Source organism: Henckelia pumila, chromosome 4 (assembly GCF_033568475.1).
Source record: "Henckelia pumila isolate YLH828 chromosome 4, ASM3356847v2, whole genome shotgun sequence".
NCBI classification, from domain to species: domain Eukaryota; kingdom Viridiplantae; phylum Streptophyta; class Magnoliopsida; order Lamiales; family Gesneriaceae; genus Henckelia; species Henckelia pumila.
Genome location: NC_133123.1, coordinates 71,193,967 through 71,211,722, shown reverse-complemented (window position 1 = coordinate 71,211,722; position 17,756 = coordinate 71,193,967). Strand labels below are relative to the sequence as shown.

The 17,756-nt window shown below is 39.1% G+C and overlaps 1 pseudogene; it reads right to left on the bottom strand.

Annotated features, from left to right (window-relative positions):
• Positions 1-4,980: 4,980 nt before the first annotated feature.
• LOC140861191 (endo-1,4-beta-xylanase 5-like) lies at positions 4,981-17,164 on the bottom strand (annotated as a pseudogene).
• Between the last annotated feature and the right edge of the window lie 592 nt (positions 17,165-17,756).

The following is a 17,756-nucleotide window of genomic DNA, read 5'->3' as shown; positions in this document are numbered from 1 at the left end:
GTATACTCATACTCTCGTACTGAGCGTTTATGCTCACGACACGTACTCTGTGTTTTTGGACACCCTATTCCATGGGGCAGGTTTGCGATTGGACGAGGAGGGTGGATCCATGAGGGCCTAGTCAGTGGTTGACCAGTTGGAGCTTCTTCTAGGTTTTATTACAGTTGTTTGGGTTGATACAGCTATTCGATTTGGTTGTATATTATTTGGATAAATTACGGATTCCTTTACTTGGGATTGTATAACGTTTATGGTTTTCGCAGTTTTATTCTGATATCTGTTTAATTAAGTTAATTGCATGCCTAATTTCTGTTTAGTAGGTGATCCGGGTAAGGGTTACTACATCATCTCAGAGCTTTCAGCAATCTTGGGGCAATAGGATAGCAGATCAAAGAACTTCTGCTGATACTCGTCGATAGACATGGCTCCCTGTCGAAGACTCAGTAGCTCGCCCGCCTTCGACTGGCGGAGTGCAGGAGGAAAATACAGCTTCTGAAAAGCTGTGCGGAACTCGGCCCAGGTGGTCACTCCTCTCGCCGTAACAAAGGGTGCAGAAGTAAACCTCCACCACCTACGAGCTCGCCCATCCAGAAGATAGCCAAGGGTCTCCATATTCTGCTCCTCGGTGCAGTGGAAAGTCTGAAAAGTCGTCTCCATGCGGTCTAACCAGTTCTCCGCATCCTCCGAAGACTCACCTCCAACCAAGGGCTTAGGTGTCATCTGCAAGAATCGGCGCATGCTAAAACGTTCCTCATCACGACGACGATGAAGACGGTCCCGACGACGCTCACGATCGTCATCTCCCCAGCGTCCACCTCCACTACCATGGCTACTCTGGTCATCGTAGTTCGCCATCTACAAAAGTACCTCACGATTACCTTATGCAGAATCTAAATTTCAAGAATACTATGCATGCTCTGATACCATAAATGTAGTGACCCTTACCCGAATCACCTACTAAACAGAACTTAGGCATGCAATTAACTTAATTAAACAGAAATCAGAATTCAACTGCGGAAACCATAACATTTATACAATCCCAAGAAAAGGAATCTATAAATATCTAAAATAATATACAACCAAATCGAATAGTTGTATAAACCCAAAACAACAGAATAAAAACCTAAACGAAGCTCCAGCTGATCAACCACTGCCTAGCCCCTCTTGGATCCACCCGCCTCGTCCAATCGCAAACCTGCCCCATGGAATAGGGTGTCCAGAAACACAGAGTATGAGACGTGAGCATAATACTCTCAGCACGAGAGTATGAGTATACATGCATGCAAAGTGAACTCCCTATAAACTCGAGGTCAAGGATCAGATAACAGAGACGGACCGGGCCCTGATATGTAGCACGATGTGTCGTCGCTTCAGGAGGTGGCTCCCATACCAAAATACCAGTGGATATGCCGGACCCAAATCGATGGAAGTCCAACCACTAACAGGATAGGGTAAAACCCTACTATAGACATCTCGAACGAGATAGCTCAATATGCAAATGCATGCAGTATAAATCAATGACATATAAATCATGCAGTCACATAATACATGCATACTCAGTCAGGATATCTCGAATAGTACTTTCGTACCTCAAATACTAGGCAAGTGCTATTACCCCAAGGTCCACGCCTATAATCCGCGCTACACTGCCAAATGATACTACTATCATTATAGCGCTCTAAAAGCCTTAACTAAGCTAAAGCATACTCCTAAATATTTTTAGGAAGCAAAAACTATACCTTCGTCCATCGTTAGCCCTTCGTTGTCGATTGCCTCAAAACTAGGCCACAGCTCTGCCACGATGCCTGGACTGCTATGCCACTTTCGGATTCCCAACGGGACGCCTAGAATTCCCTAGATCTGATTTAGAAGGCTAAAGGATCGAGAGAGAAGAGAGGAATTGGTGCACTCAAATGTGAGCTCGGCACCCCCTATTTATAGACAGAGTTCGGGCCCTCCGAACTGACTTCGGAGCCTCCGAACACGTTCGGATCGTCCGAACTGGACTTCGGAGCGTCCGAAGTCCCATCCATGCGTCAGCAATGACGTCATCTCGCTGACGTAAGCAATGACGTAATATTGAGTTAAGATCGGATCGTCCGAACTTGCCAACGGAGCGTCCGAACACCTTCGGAGCCTCCGATCCTGGCTTCGGATCGCCCGATCTCGTTCGGAGTCTCCGATCCCTCACTTCGGATCGTCCGAACTCAAGTTTACCCAATGCGATTAGTTCTTTAATTACCTTGTTGGTTACGGGCTACTACACAAACCTTTTATATTCCAAAACAAATTAATTTCCACAAGAGAGGTCACTTTGGCGATATGTTGCTTCAATCAATTTATCCCAAAATATATATACCTTAACTGTTCCTTTATTCAAATTTAATATTAAATAAATTGACCTCTTTTCTTAAAAAATAAATTTTAAGTATTTTTGGTCAAAGTCAACCTTTTTAACCATTGACTGTATGATCAATGGTGACTGGCGGGCAAATCAGATAATTAACTGGTCATGGGTGGTATTTTCGGGTTGGATGCCCGTATATGCAAAATTAATTGACCCATGTTTATTGACCGATAAACTAAATCCATAGAAAATAATCAATTAATTCAAATAATGCAACCTCATAAGGGACCTTTGGGCCGATTATTATTCACATGAAAACCAAATAACTATCACATGTTTATCCTTTCAAACGTACATATACCATATTAAATATTAATCTTCCTTTGGGCCGATTAATACTCATAAAAATTACATATACGAAACTTTTTATATTTCAAAATAAATTAACATCCACAAGAGAGGTCACTTTGGCGACATGATGTTTCAATTAATTTATTTTAAAATATATAAAATAAATCTTATCATTATTTGAATAAATTGAATATTTAAACCTTAAACCCAAAAATATAAATATTGGATTTATAACAAAATTAAACTTTATCCAAAAAAAATATGTGCTGGGTCAGGAAATTTTTCCTAAAACCTGAAATTTTTTATCCCTCAAATTTTTTTAAAATTTTTTTTGAATTTTCGAAAATTGACAAAAATAGAAAAACCCTAACCCATCATCTTCATCATCCATCCCGCCGCCGCCGCCGCCCAACCTCCGAACAATCACCACCAACCGATGACAGAACACAGGGCGGCGACCACAACTGCACATCACCGGTCCCGATTATCCCTTGATCGACCGGATAAGAGCCCCCGAAATTTCCGAAACTCGCGACCATGACAGTCGATACTTTGGCTTCGAAATCCGGTGGATATGTGACGAAACCCGACCAATAAAATATATTGTGTGAGGTGCCTGGTCACGAGAAACAAAATGCCTTATCATACGCCGCCGGAGGCGGCCTGAAGATCAGTCGATTGGCCTTAATCCGGCGGCCCTGAAACCCTAATTCGAAAATTCGAATTTCCAGTTTTTTTAATTCCAAAAATAAAATTAAAAAAAAACTGGACTGGAAATTCGATATCGATTCAAAAAAACATAATTTTCTTTTTTCGATAAGACCAAATCGAATATAAATCTGTATCTCAATGATTTAAACATGAGTGACTCTGATACCACTTGTTGGAGAAAATCCATATAAACTTAAATCCAGAATCATCATGTTAAATCATCAAGATTAAAACTGTAAACTAAAGCTGAAGCGTACCTGAATCCGTAACAATTGATACTGATGTAGATCTGCATGGTTTGGCCTTTCAGATCAACACGATTTGCCTTGAGAGTCCTTTAAATTCTCTCACGCTCTCTGACTATCGATGAAAATAGAATAGAACATAATGACAGTGTCGTCAACATCGTGTGATCTGGGGACCATAACCCTATTTTTATATTTTGGGATTCTATTTAGAGGATATTTGGGAGAGCTTTTAAGCTCTTAAAAACAGCTTTTAAGTTGTTTTAGAGCTTAAAAGTTCTCCGGATCTGTTAGGTAAATTTTTTTAGAAACAGCTTATAAGCTGTCAAAATAAGTTGTTTGACAGCTTATAAGCTGTTTTTAAAAAATTAAGGGGGGAGGTACTTTTTTCAAAAAGATCTTATTTTAATATTCTATCTCTCTAAAATATCCTTAAATATTTTAATAAATCTCCATCATATCCTCCACCCATTAAATATTAAATATTATTTTTAAAAAAATTCCAAATCACATAAATTTTTCCAAAATAAAATATTGTAACAATTTATTTTTTAATATATTTTTATTCTAAAACTATTTTCATATATGTATAACTCGAAATATTATTTTCATATAATTATACCCTTTTTGGTAATTTCGACGATAAAAAGATCTTATAATACCAAACACATCAACATCTTTAAGTTATTTAAAATAAGTTTATCCAAACACTTTAACAACTTATTTTTAAAATAAGTTCTAACAACTTATAAGCTCGTAAAACAGCTTTTAAGCTCTAGGAGCTTATAAGATCTTTTTAATAAGGTTAGTCAAACACCCTCTTAAGCTCATCAATCAAATAGAAATTTCACCAGTATCTACACATTAAAGGTCACACTCTATTAGATACATTAAAGCCCAAATAAACCGAAACCTTATTTAGATCACTTTTATGGACTAACTTAATTTGACAGTCCGCAATACATAATTATTTACATATAAGCCAACGTTGGATTTATGATCCAACATCTCACACACTGAATCTAATCTCATACACCAATCCGCGGGTTCGGCTCGTTTAGAGCCCTACTACAACCGGGGTACTATTTTGGACACCAAGATAACGCCCCACCCACTCCGCCCGTTCTACTTTTTACTCTTTTTTTTAAAATTTTTAATTATTATTTTTATTTGTATTTTTAAATAAAAATTAAATATCTATTATATTGGAACCAAGAAAATAACAAAATATTAAGTTATGTTTAATTAATATATAACATAAATCTATTACGCGAACAAAATATCCACAGGAGTCTCCCTACTTTGATTCACTGAATTCAAAGTTTCTCACACACTGAATCTAATCTCATACACCAATCCGCCGGCTGCTGTTGCTTCTTCTTCTTCTTGGGCCTCGTTTGGCGCCACACTGAAGTACTTGTGGGTTTTTACTCCAAGTGTATGGCTGATTTCCGCTTCATACTCACCGTGAAACAAGGACGTTTCAAACATGCCTCTAGCGTCCGTGGTTTCTTGAACACCATCTGCTTCCGTCAATGTCCGAATGAACCTATCGACAACATAGCCGGTGGCTAAATTCTTGAAGTTTTTGTCTGTCAAACACATGGCCCAGCATCCTCCAGGACCCCATGCGGACCAAATCATTATGCCTTGTACTGCGGCATGCGCATGAATTTCCCGTAGAATCTGATCCAAGTAATTTGCCCGTTGTTCAAAAATATATATGCATGGATGTTTTAGAACTGGCCGACAATGGGATTAATTGATGTGAAATGTGAATTAATTCTTGCTAAATCATTTACCTGGTTCGGCCCGGACTTGACATCCAATTCTGTAACCCAGATGGGCAATCCAGCGGAGGCAAGCGTATCAAGCGAAGACCTTAGATAAGGCAAGTTGGCATCTTTGAAGTGGCCCTGAACCTCGATCCCCAAAGGGCCATTGTACCCCTGCCGCCGCATCTCCGAGATCTTCTGCAGATATTTTGGCGGCGAGGCCACCAGATCACTACTCTCCTCGATCGTGTTATACTCGTTCAAGAATGGCGTGGCCTTCGAGTCGATACGGTTCGCCTGCTCGTAAAAAATGGTCGATACACTCCTTCCAAGATTACTCTCTGTAGTAGCCCAGTTTCAATTTACAAGATTAATTGGTTAATTATATTTTATTAACAAGAGCACAAGTTAAGATCAAGAACACATGACATGAGTAGCTCGGGTCGGTCATGGTTGTTCAACAATAGCTCGGGCATTGAGCAAGAGCTCGGGCATTGAGCTAGAGCTCGGTCTTGGAGCTAGGGTGCTTGGCTCTGGTCGGGGCTTAGGGTGCTCAAGAAAGTGATGTGCAAGGCCAGGGTAGTGTTCGGTCATGGGAAGAACACATGGTATTCAGGTCGGGAATGGACACGTGGTTGGAGCTATAACACGATTAGTGTCCTGCTAGGTGTCATGCACTCGATTGAAACCTGTCCCAGCTCATCCTCTATAAATTGGAGTCGAGGGTTCGGTCATTTTACACCATTTCATCTCACTTCTTAGTTCTACTCGGACCAAGGAGTAGCTCGGTAGCTCGGGAAAGAGTAGCTCGGGAGTTCGGGAAGGAGTAGCTCGGGGATTGACCAGGAGCAGTTCAGGTCGGGCTTGACCAGGAGCAGTTCAGGTCGGGCTTGAAGGGAGAGGTCAGGTCGGGTCAGTCTTGAGACCAGGTCGGGTCGGGACTTGAACCTAAGGCAGCTAGGGGTTGTCTTCTTCCAGCTTAGTTCAGACTTCGGTGTTAGGTACGATAGTACTGTTCGAGATATCTTGACTGAGTATGCATGTATTATGTGACTGCATGATTTATATGTCATTGATTTATGCTGCATTCATCTGCATATTGAGCTATCTCCTTCGAGATGTATATTAGTAGGCCTGTTAGTGGATGGACTTCCATCGATTTGGGTCCGACATATCCACTGGTATATTGGTATGGGAGCCACCTCCTGAAGCAACGGCACAGCGTGCTACATACCAGGGCCCGATCTGTCTCTGTTATCTGATCTTTGACCTCGAGTTATAGGGAGTTCACTTTGCATGCATGTATACTCATACTCTCGTACTGAGCGTTTTATGCTCACGTCTCGTACTTTGTGTTTCTGAACACCCTATTCCATGGGGCAGATTTGCGATTGGACGAGGCGGGTGGTTCCAGGAGGGGCTACGCAGCGGTTGGTCAGCTGGAGCTTCGCTTAGGTTTCTATTTCTGTTGTGATTGGATTGATACAGCTTTTCGATATGGTTGTATAATCTAATTGGATTTTTACAGATTCCTTGCCTTGGGATTGTAGTATTTGTAATGTTTCCGAAGTTTATTCTGATATCTGTTTAATTAAGTTAATTGCATGCCTAAGTTCTGTTTAGTAGGTGATCCGGGTAAGGGTCACTATATTTATGGTATCAGAGCATGCAATAAGATTCTTTGGGACATAGTATTGATTTTGGGTTATCCTTTGTAGGATTACAAGTTGGATTCAATAACGATAGCAATATCAGGAATTGGAATAGCAGGATGTCTAGGCTTTTCCAAGATCGTCATTGCCAAGGTTGGCAGCAGAAGTTCGTATTATGTGGATCCCAGCAGGATGGAGCTGGTAGAGAAGATCCAGTTTTCAACGCCAGGTGCTTCTCCAGGTTGAAAGGAATGTGTGACATGTAGTCATCCATTCTGAGTCGACCAAGGAAGCCACCCCGGAAGACTCTCCTATAGTAGTTGGAGAGATTGACGGGAAAATCTCGTCTCATCTAACAGATAAGGAACCCAACAATATTGGAAGGATCCGGTAGATTAGCAAGATTTTATTCTTTGAGATCTTGTGAGGTAGAAGTTCTGCTGACATGAGTAGCAGACGGGAAACTTCACGTTCAAGATCAGTAGACGGAATGAAAGACTTCCGCATGAATTTAAATACTGTATTTGGTTGTAAACAATATTTCAGTTGTAATCAGATGTATTAAAGATTTCAGTATTTGATGTACTCAGTTATTGTTGTATTGTACATCTTTCAGTGTAATCTTTTGATTAAGTTATGTATTACATGGGATTGTAATAAAGATTGTATTAGAACCTGAATTTGTGGTTCAAGTGTTGTAATCTTTGAGATTAACTTGATTATTTTGAATAAAAGACTGATCATTGTTTTAAATGAGTACTTGGGAATTTTGCATGTTTTCAATGAATAGTTCTAGATGTTTTACCTAGAATATTCTATTAAGACAAATGTTTGCCAGGGATGATGTGACTCATCAAGACGCATGAATGTTTGTTCTAGACGTATTTTCTTAGAACAGTTGGCTGCTTTGATCCTTTTAGGTTGTTACCTAGTGATGATGGATTTTCATCAGGATGACAGATTAACTAATACCAAGAGTTATGGATTGTGACCAGTACTAGACATGAGGGGGCGCCATCCTTAGTCGGTTATTCCTTTGGAAGTTTCTATACTTCGGAGATTGTTTGGAGGAATTGGTGCTCCAGGGACTATATAGGGAAGGCTACTCAGTTTAGAAATTTGGCAACAGTCACAACAGGGTATGACTTTGGATAGGACAGATACCAGGTGTGGTATCAAGGTTTAGTTATCGTTTATTTGAGATAAAGATGTTCCGTTGTCAGAATAGTCTTGGAATGAATTTTTTCTTGACAAGTAATTGTTCTGGGTAGATAAGTTTTTGATCTTGATTTGTGATATCGGGATTTAATCCAGGAGATTAGTTGAATTGATATTCAACAGGATTTAATTATCAGATGCTTGCAGACTCGGGATTTGAGTTGTGCCTCTACAGAGAATTTTCCTTGACCAATGATTTTGGTCCAGAAAGGAATGATTGCATAATATCAGAGACTCAAGGATGAGTTATGCCAGGGTGCTCTTGATTGTCGGGTTCCGAGATGGTATAGTAAGTGCGACCTTATGCCGGTGTACTCTGGAAGGATTCTTTTGTTCCAGTTTGGCATTATAGGAAGACTTACCTCAGTCTCGTTGTTTGTATAGTCATAGCAATAGGTATAATTATCAGGAGAATATTCAGGATTTATTTGAGTCTTCTGGAGTTATACTTGGTACTGGATTAGTTCCAAGGGATTTGAGTTATCGTCTGACTTCATCAGAGATACAGACTTTCGTTTCCGTGGACAGAATAGTCTTGGAAAGGATTCCTTGACAAGTGAATATTCTGGACGGGTACTTCTCGCACGTGATATTGGGGGAGAACCAGGAGGTTTTACTAGTATTGTCTGATTCTATCAGAGGTATTTTAGTGATCAGGATCTTGATTACGAGATGAACAGGAAATTCTAAGTGATGAGTTTACTTAGGTAAATTTTCTTGTAAGAATTAGAATTCAATCGATGAATTGTCAAGCAAAGAAGAATTTTATCAGGGCACTGTGATGAATTATACTAGGAGACGTGAACTGTGATCAATGATAGACATGGGAGAGTATATTTCCATTGATATTCTGGAAGTCTTTTGTACTTTAGGAAAGGATGGAAAATTTACTCAGTCTAGAGATCATTGCAACAGTTACGTTAAAAATATAGTTTGGTGTCAGATTGATAACCTTGAAAAGATACTCGATTCTATTGACAGATGTCATGAGCCTGCTAAATTACAACATGGATTCATCAGTATGAGAATTCACTTGGTTAGTGAAAGCTGGGCACTTAGGTGTTCATGTATGTTTTGAAATGGTCAGTTAAACTGGTGCAAGTTTGGTGCCCAGTGACTATTTGCAATTTTATCTGAGCCAGCTTTGTATTCGCGAATTCGAGATGCTCAGATGTCTGATTCGAAGACCCAACGTTTGGCTCACCTAGCCAACGAGGGTAGTACGTCTGGATTTCACTATCAGTTAGATGGTTTTCTGTGTTTGTCTGGTAGGCTTGTGATTCCGGAGGATGAAGAGTTGCGAGATGATATTTTGTCTCAGGTGCATCGCACTAAGTTGAGTATTCATCCAGGGAGCAACAAGATGTACAAGGATCTACGTACTCGTTTTTGGTGGAAAGGAATGAAACGCAGTGTGTATCAGTATGTTTTGAGATGCTTGGTTTGTCAGCAGGTCAAGACAGAACACCAACGACCTGGAGGTTTGCTTCACAGTCTGCCTATTCCTGAGTGGAAATGGGAGTTGATCACGATGGATTTTGTGACCCATTTGCCAATGACCTCGAGGAACTGTGATGCTATCTGGGTGGTGGTAGACCGACTCACCAAGTCAGCACACTTCATTTCCTATAGCCGAGAGTATTCTGTGGATCGTATGGCGCGGTTGTATATTCAGGAGATCGTTCGACTTCATGGAGTTCCTGTGAGCATTGTCAGTGATCGAGACCCCAGGTTTACTTCTAGGTTCTGGGGGAGTGTTCAGAGTGCGATGTGTACTACTCTCAGTTTGAGTACTGCTTATCACCCGGAGACAGATGGTCAGTCAGAGCGCACTATCCGTACTTTGGAGGATATGCTTCGAGCGTGCACTATGGACTTTGGTTCAGCCTGGCAAGATCATTTGCCTTTGATTGAGTTCGCGTACAACAACAACTATCATACTAGTATTGGGATGGCACCTTTTGAGGCGTTGTACGGGCTACGTTGTCGTACTCCACTCTTCTGGGAAGAAGTGGGGGAGAGACAGGCTGAGGGACCGGAGTTTATCCAGCAGGCGGTAGACATTATTGATCAGATCAAGAAACGGATTAAGACTGATCGTCAGGCTAGCTATGCTAACACCAAGCGTAGGCCTTTGCAGTTCGATGTCGGGGAGAAAGTGTTTCTGAGAGTGTCACATTTTCGCAAAATTCTCAGATTTGGCCTTAAGGGCAAGTTGTCTCCCAGGTTTATAGGTCCGTTTGAAATCTTGGAGAGCATTGGCGATTTGGCTTATCGACTAGCTTTGCCACCGCATCTTTCCAGTATTCACGACGTGTTCCACGTATCTCTGTTGCGACGGTATGTGGCGGATGAGTCTCATATTCTGCAGCGGTCTGAGGTTCAGGTGAGCAAGGATTTGACCTATGTTGAGAAACCTATTCGTATCCTGGATCATAAGGATAAGGTTTTGCGGAACAAAGTCATTCCTCTGGTTTTAGTTCAGTGGCAGCGTCGAGGCATTGAGGAAGCTACTTGGGAACTCGAAGACTGGATGCGCACAGAATATCCTGAGTTGTTTTGATTTCATTTTCGAGTTGTATTCAGTTGTAAACGTTTGATTAGAATAAAGAATGTTTCTGATTTCTGTATTACATTCAGTACTTAAGATCTTATTTCGAGGACGAAATATCTTAAGTGGGGGAGAATGTAGTAGCCCAGTTCCAATTTACAAGATTAATTGGTTAATTATATTTTATTAACAAGAGCACAAGTTAAGATCAAGAACACATGACATGAGTAGCTCGGGTCGGTCATGGTTGTTCAACAATAGCTCAGGCATTGAGCAAGAGCTCGAGCATTGAGCTAGAGCTCGGGCTTGGAGCTAGGGCTCGGGAATGTATTAGTGCTTGGCTCGGATCGGGGCTTAGGGTGCTCAAGAAAGTGATGTGCAAGGCCAGGGTAGTGTTCGGTCATGGGAAGAACACATGGTATTCAGGTCGGGAATGGACACGTGGCTGGAGCTATAACACGATTAGTGTCCTGCTAGGTGTCATGCACTCGATTGACACCTGTCCCGGCTCATCCTCTATAAATAGGAGTCGAGAGTTCGGTCATTTTACACCATTTCATCTCACTTCTTAGTTCTACTCGGACCAAGGAGTAGCTCGGGAGCTCGGGAAAGAGTAGCTCGGGAGTTCGGGAAGGAGTAGCTCGGGGATTGACGAGGAGCAGTTCAGGTCGGGCTTGACCAGGAGCAGTTCAGGTCGGGCTTGACCAGGAGCAGTTCAGGTCGGGCTTGAAGGGAGAAGTCAGGTCGGGTCAGTCTTGAGACCAGGTCGGGTCGGGACTTGAACCTAAGGCAGCTAGGGGTTGTCTTCTTCCAGCTTAGTTCAGACTTCGGTGTTAGGTACGATAGTACTGTTCGAGATATCCTGACTGAGTATGCATGTATTATGTGACTGCATGATTTATATGTCATTGATTTATGCTTCATTCATCTGCATATTGAGCTATCTCCTTCGAGATGTATATTAGTAGGCCTGTTAGTGGATGGACTTCCATCGATTTGGGTCCGGCATATCCACTGGTATATTGGTATGGGAGCCACCTCCTGAAGCGACGGCACAACATGCTACATACCAGGGCCCGGTCAGTCTCTGTTATCTGATCTTTGACCTCGAGTTATAGAGAGTTCACTTTGCATGCATGTATACTCATACTCTCGTACTGAGCGTTTTATACTCACGTCTCGTACTTTGTGTTTTTGGACACCCTATTCCATGGGGAAGGTTTGCGATTGGACGAGGCGGGTGGTTTCAGGAGGGGCTAGGCAGCGGTTGGTCAGCTGGAGCTTCGCTTAGGTTTCTATTTCTGTTGTTATCGGATTGATACAGCTTTTCGATATGGTTGTATAATCTAATTGGATTTTTATAGATTTCTTGCCTTGGGATTGTAGTATTTGTAATGTTTCCGCAGTTTATTCTGATATCTGTTTAATTAAGTTAATTGCATGCCTAAGTTCTGTTTAGTAGGTGATCCGGGTAAGGGTCACTACACTCTCAAAGAATGAATGGTGCATGTTCTCGTTCATCACGTCCCAGTGAATGAGTTGGCCCCTGTACCTCCCCACCACAGAACTTATCCTCCTCTCTGAAGCTGCCCGCAAGTCGTTGGGCGAAAGCGCTGCAACCCACCCAGACATGAAATTTGGGTTGTCCCAGAAGACATTGTGTCCACGGATCGTGATCCCGTGGGATTGGGCGAATCGGAGCATGGAGTCCGCGACTGAGTAGTCTTCGACGCCGCGGGATGGCTCATTTGAGTACCATTTCATCTTGTTTTCGAACACCGTGTATTTGAATCTCGCCCCGAACCACTTTTGGTACGTGGAGTTTTGGAGAATGTTTTGGTTCATGGCATATCCCAATGGAAATCTCGATCTGTTCTGTTTGATGGAGACTGTGGCATTTGAAATGGGTCAGCCATGTTTATCCAAAACTTGGAATTTCACTGATTTCTTGCGCATCTTTTGGACACTTTGATCTTGGTGGGATTTCCATTCTTCATGTGTAAATGGTTGGATTGAGATTCTATCTGCCCGTATATCTACTTCTGCATTGTCGCTCTGCATATTTTTTGAGGTGAACAATATATAAGATGATTTATATATTTCACAGGAGAACATCTTTGTAAACATAAAAACTAGAGATGGACACACGTGTTTGTTTTCAAATGAGACGAGGTTGTTGGAACACGTTCTCGGATCTGTCAGATGTGATACCGGTAGCAGCGAAAGTTTAAAAATTTTTATTTTCTGATCTGAAACGATTCCAGATCTTTGGTATCAAATCCTTACGATTAAAACAATTAAGTAAAATAAAATAACAATTAAATTTTACCTCTCAAGTTTTAATTTGAGGTTATGGACTCCAACAGATTAATTTGCTCTTCTTGTATATCCCAGGAACTGATGACTCGATCGATCAACTCCTGAATCAGGTCCACGAACAGAATTCTTAATCCCTCTGACAAACTGCACTAGAAAGTCTATCAGAAGTTTCTACGAAGAGAATAAACAGATCTGATCTGTTAAAACAGACTGCAAATTCGAAAATTTGCAGACTGAAAATTCGAACACAGAGGAGGGGGGGTCGCCCGAAACCCTAGGGAGAGAGCTCTCTAGGTTTCGAAATTTTTGAGCTATGTTGTGTAATTTTTGTACTGCAATAACTTATTTATAACATGGGCTGCTAACAGCTTAGAGCCCATTAGTCATAAGTTCAAGCCTGACAAGCAAAGCCCGCATGTTCAGAAATTAATATAAAATTCATCGTGACTTAAATTGACAAACCAATTTTACCAATATGTACAGAAACCTTTTATGTACATTTTAAAGTCAAGATAAATTTTCTGAATCCGAATTCAGTGGTTTCCAAAAATGGCATCCCTATGTCATTTTTGAAAATCTCACTCCCTCTACTCATTAATAAGAAGTCCTACTTCTCATTCACTAAATTTAACTCATTAAATTTAATTATCTCAATAGGGATTAGAAATCTATTACTTGTGTAACCCTCAATGGTTTAGGGATACAGCTAGTCGTGGGCCCACAACTCCTTTGTGATTCGGAACAACAATTTTCGACTTGCCCATTGAATCATGGTAAGAGCGCCTAGCAACCTCGCCCCATGATTCCCTAGGTATCACTGATAGTGCCTGCAAGAACCAGTGGGTTTTCGTTAGCGTACAGTACGGTCCCTTCATCCATATATCCCGATCGAATCAACAACCATTGGTATATCGAGAGTCATTAGAGATTCGATAACTATGCAATACTTCTTGAAGATCAAATAGTGACATCGCATGTGCAACTAGGAAACCAAGTAACCTAAAGCACATCATGTACTCTGGCCAGAGATTTGTCACACTAATATCTCCTCAGATCGCATAGGATATCCACACTCGCAAGCGTGTGGTGAATCCTTGACAACAAAATATTGACTCCTATATGTGTTGTAACTGTACCCAATCTCGACACCTGATGACCCTCATAGAATCGGTAAACGAGTCAAAGTACAGTACTAGCATATAGAGTCTCCATGATGTTTCAAGTAGTAAGGACTAATGATGTACAACCAAAACCACAGACTTTTCCACTCAATTAGTGAAAACCACTTGAAAAGTCCGAATAGGGTAGTTCGATCATTCATCCAATGAATATCCATTTGCATGCTTCGAACATCTCTATGTTCCATACCAATGAAACACGGTACTCGGCATCGCAAATGCTAGTCTCAATCTTGAGCGATCCTTATCCTTATTGCGGACGGCTCAATTGACTAGGAACTGGCTTAGAATATACAGTGATTACAAGATGTGTTTCATGATAGTCATCCATATCCACTATCACATCTTGCATGCACTTTAGTATATTCAAGGTCTTTATCTAAACATTGTATAGTACGTCACAATATAACAATATGATAAAATATAAAGTAAATGCCAATATAAAGTGTAAATTATATTAAACAAAGATTGTTTACAAATAGAGTCATAAAGGCCCTTAGCCACAAGTTGGCTAACAGGGCACCCACTCTTTCAGAGGTAGGTAGTATAATGAAGAGGGAACTAACCTGAAAGTAGAGGTCGGCAGGGCCGGAAGCGTTGACGACGAGACCGCCCTTGAGCATGGACCAGCACCCCTTGTGTGCGATGACCCAACCCGCATTTTCATAGCTATCCTTTGTTTTGAACATGGCGGCAATGTGCGCTTCTCCATGGCTCACTTGCAGCCATGCTACAAGCACATGCAAGAGCAAATAATTGAAATTGCTAAGAATTGAAAGATATATAGGAACCATAACACTGAATTCCAACAACTTGCATAATGATCGAAATCATAGGGCCAAAATTTTATAAATAATTAATATTCAGCTAAAAATGGGATTTTTTTTCTATATTAATTATAAGTGAAATTATCGATCCAAATACGAATACTTGAAAATGTGTAAAGTTTTTCCTTCTCCAAGTGAAATCTCTGCGAGAAGCTATGAAATGACCGACTTCTATTCGATGCAACGATGTATTTGTTGCCATCTTCTGATTGTCGATGCTCAATTTTCGAGTCCCCGAATCGAGTCCATCCCTCCAACGTCCCTCTGTTTATCTCGGGATTCTTCAATATCCCTCCACCATATTGCGGAGCAAGAGGATTTTTCATACACTATAAAATTTAATATTTTTTTTCAATCAAATTAACATGATGACTCCAAGTCTATTATATAATAGATAAAAGAAAAGTCCTTGAAAGTCGAATGATCGAGTTTTTCTACCTCTTTCGTGAAGCTGTAATCATACGGCACTGCATGGACTTTTAGTTTTGAATCACCTGTATAAGATTAAAAGTAGTGACTGTTTTCACTATATATGATCGCTATATGTAATTTAAACAATGGAAAAGATATGTATATATGTGCCATATATTGAGTGTAACATATTCAGTTGGTTAATAGTCACTGGATGGAGGCAGGGGCGGATCCAGGATTTCGGTCATTGGGGGGAGGGGGGGGGGGGGGGCACCGTTAACTCAAGCACTAGTAAGTTCTTTCGCGCAGCTCATCCCTTGCCCGCCTACAAGCTCGAGAGAAAAGATAAATTACAGTATCAGTTATATTCAACTAATTAAGCGTCATATGTATGTTTCGAACAAAATATTTATATATTAAAGGAACTCGACGTTCATTAGAATTTTTAAAGTTTCGATGATAACATCAATACAAATTTTTTTAGCGATTTCTCTTTCAATACATATCATCAATGCATCCAAGAAAAAATCATTCTCCATTTAATTTGCTCATAATCTTTTATGTATTTCAAATATGTTATTTTATTACTTTAAATATATATATATATATATATATCTTTAAATATATATATATATATATATATCATCTTATTTTATACTCAATTCGTCTCAAATATATATACTTACATCTTTTTTATACATATCAAAAAAATTTTTTTTTGAATGTCAATTGATAAATAACTTTTCAAGTTTAATTTAATAAATACTTATATGTCGTAAAAAATTATTGAAAGTAAACTATATATATAATGAAAAGTCTAATTAATTATATGAGCATATTAATGAAAAAAACCGAAAAAATATTATTAATTATCGTACAAGTATATATATTATGGAAAAAAAATCTGAAAAAGTGATTATATATGACACAATATAATTTTAGAACATAAATTAATTTTAAAGATATCAATAAATATATAAATATTTTAGATATTTGGAATTGTTTTTTCGATTAATATGATATTTTTTTTATTTTATTTGTTACTATAATGTCATTTTGTTTTACATAATTTTAGAGAATAAATTTTTAAATTTTCAATAAATAAATAATTTATTTTTATTTAAATAATAATAATAATTTAGATATTTGGTGACATTAAAAAAGAAGATGGAAATAAGAAAACAAAATAGGATGTGAGAGAGAAGAAAGAAAACAAAAGAGAGATAATAAGAGGAAAAACAGAAAATAAATTGTTGATAGGTGGAGGAATCGAACCTTGATTCATGGAAGTTATAATGTACCTTTTACCCAGTATATATTTAGTATCATAAAAATAATAGTTATATAGTACTAAATTTTTATTTTTTATTTTTGGGGGGGCCGTGACCCCCCCGGGTCCTATGGTGGATCCGCCCCTGGATGGAGGGATGACTTTAAAATAAATTTCATGTGGTGTACGTGATTAGTGACGAATGCTACACCGGGAGTTAATTTGCTAGTTTACTTGAAAATTTTGCTAATTTAAATGAATTTTTTTTAAGAAACATGTAAATTTTGTATCTCAAATATACTAACCCATGGTAATAAAAAATTATCATTAATTCACACCGTACAAACAGTTATCTTTTACGATTGAGATATGACTATATGTTATTTTAGTTGCATGATTATTGATAAATATATGGTTTATATATCATTATAATAATTGTTATAACAAAACAATGATAACATAAAGAATAATAGAAATCAGCATATTACCAAAATGCTCGAGACCAAGAACTAGAAAGAAGAACAAACAATTTTTCAAGAATTTTTCCATGGATTCCTTCTTTTTTTTATCTTTTTTTTTTTTTTTTTTTTTAAGGCAACGACGTTCTTCTAATTGGAAAACGCCACACAAGATTTATAGTGATTAATTATTCCCTATAAAATTAAATTAAATGTTAAAAATCTGTTTCATTGATTTCCAACATTTAAATTTGAAATTTAAATTTATTGTAGGTGCTTAAAGACATAAGACAACTAATTTTCCATAATTATTTACTTGATATTTTTAAATTTGATTTAGCACTGAAAAATAGAGATTTATAATTAATACGAGAAATTATGTTAATCGATATAAAATTTTGTTAGAACATTTAGTCTTGGTGATAACAAACAATAACTTATTT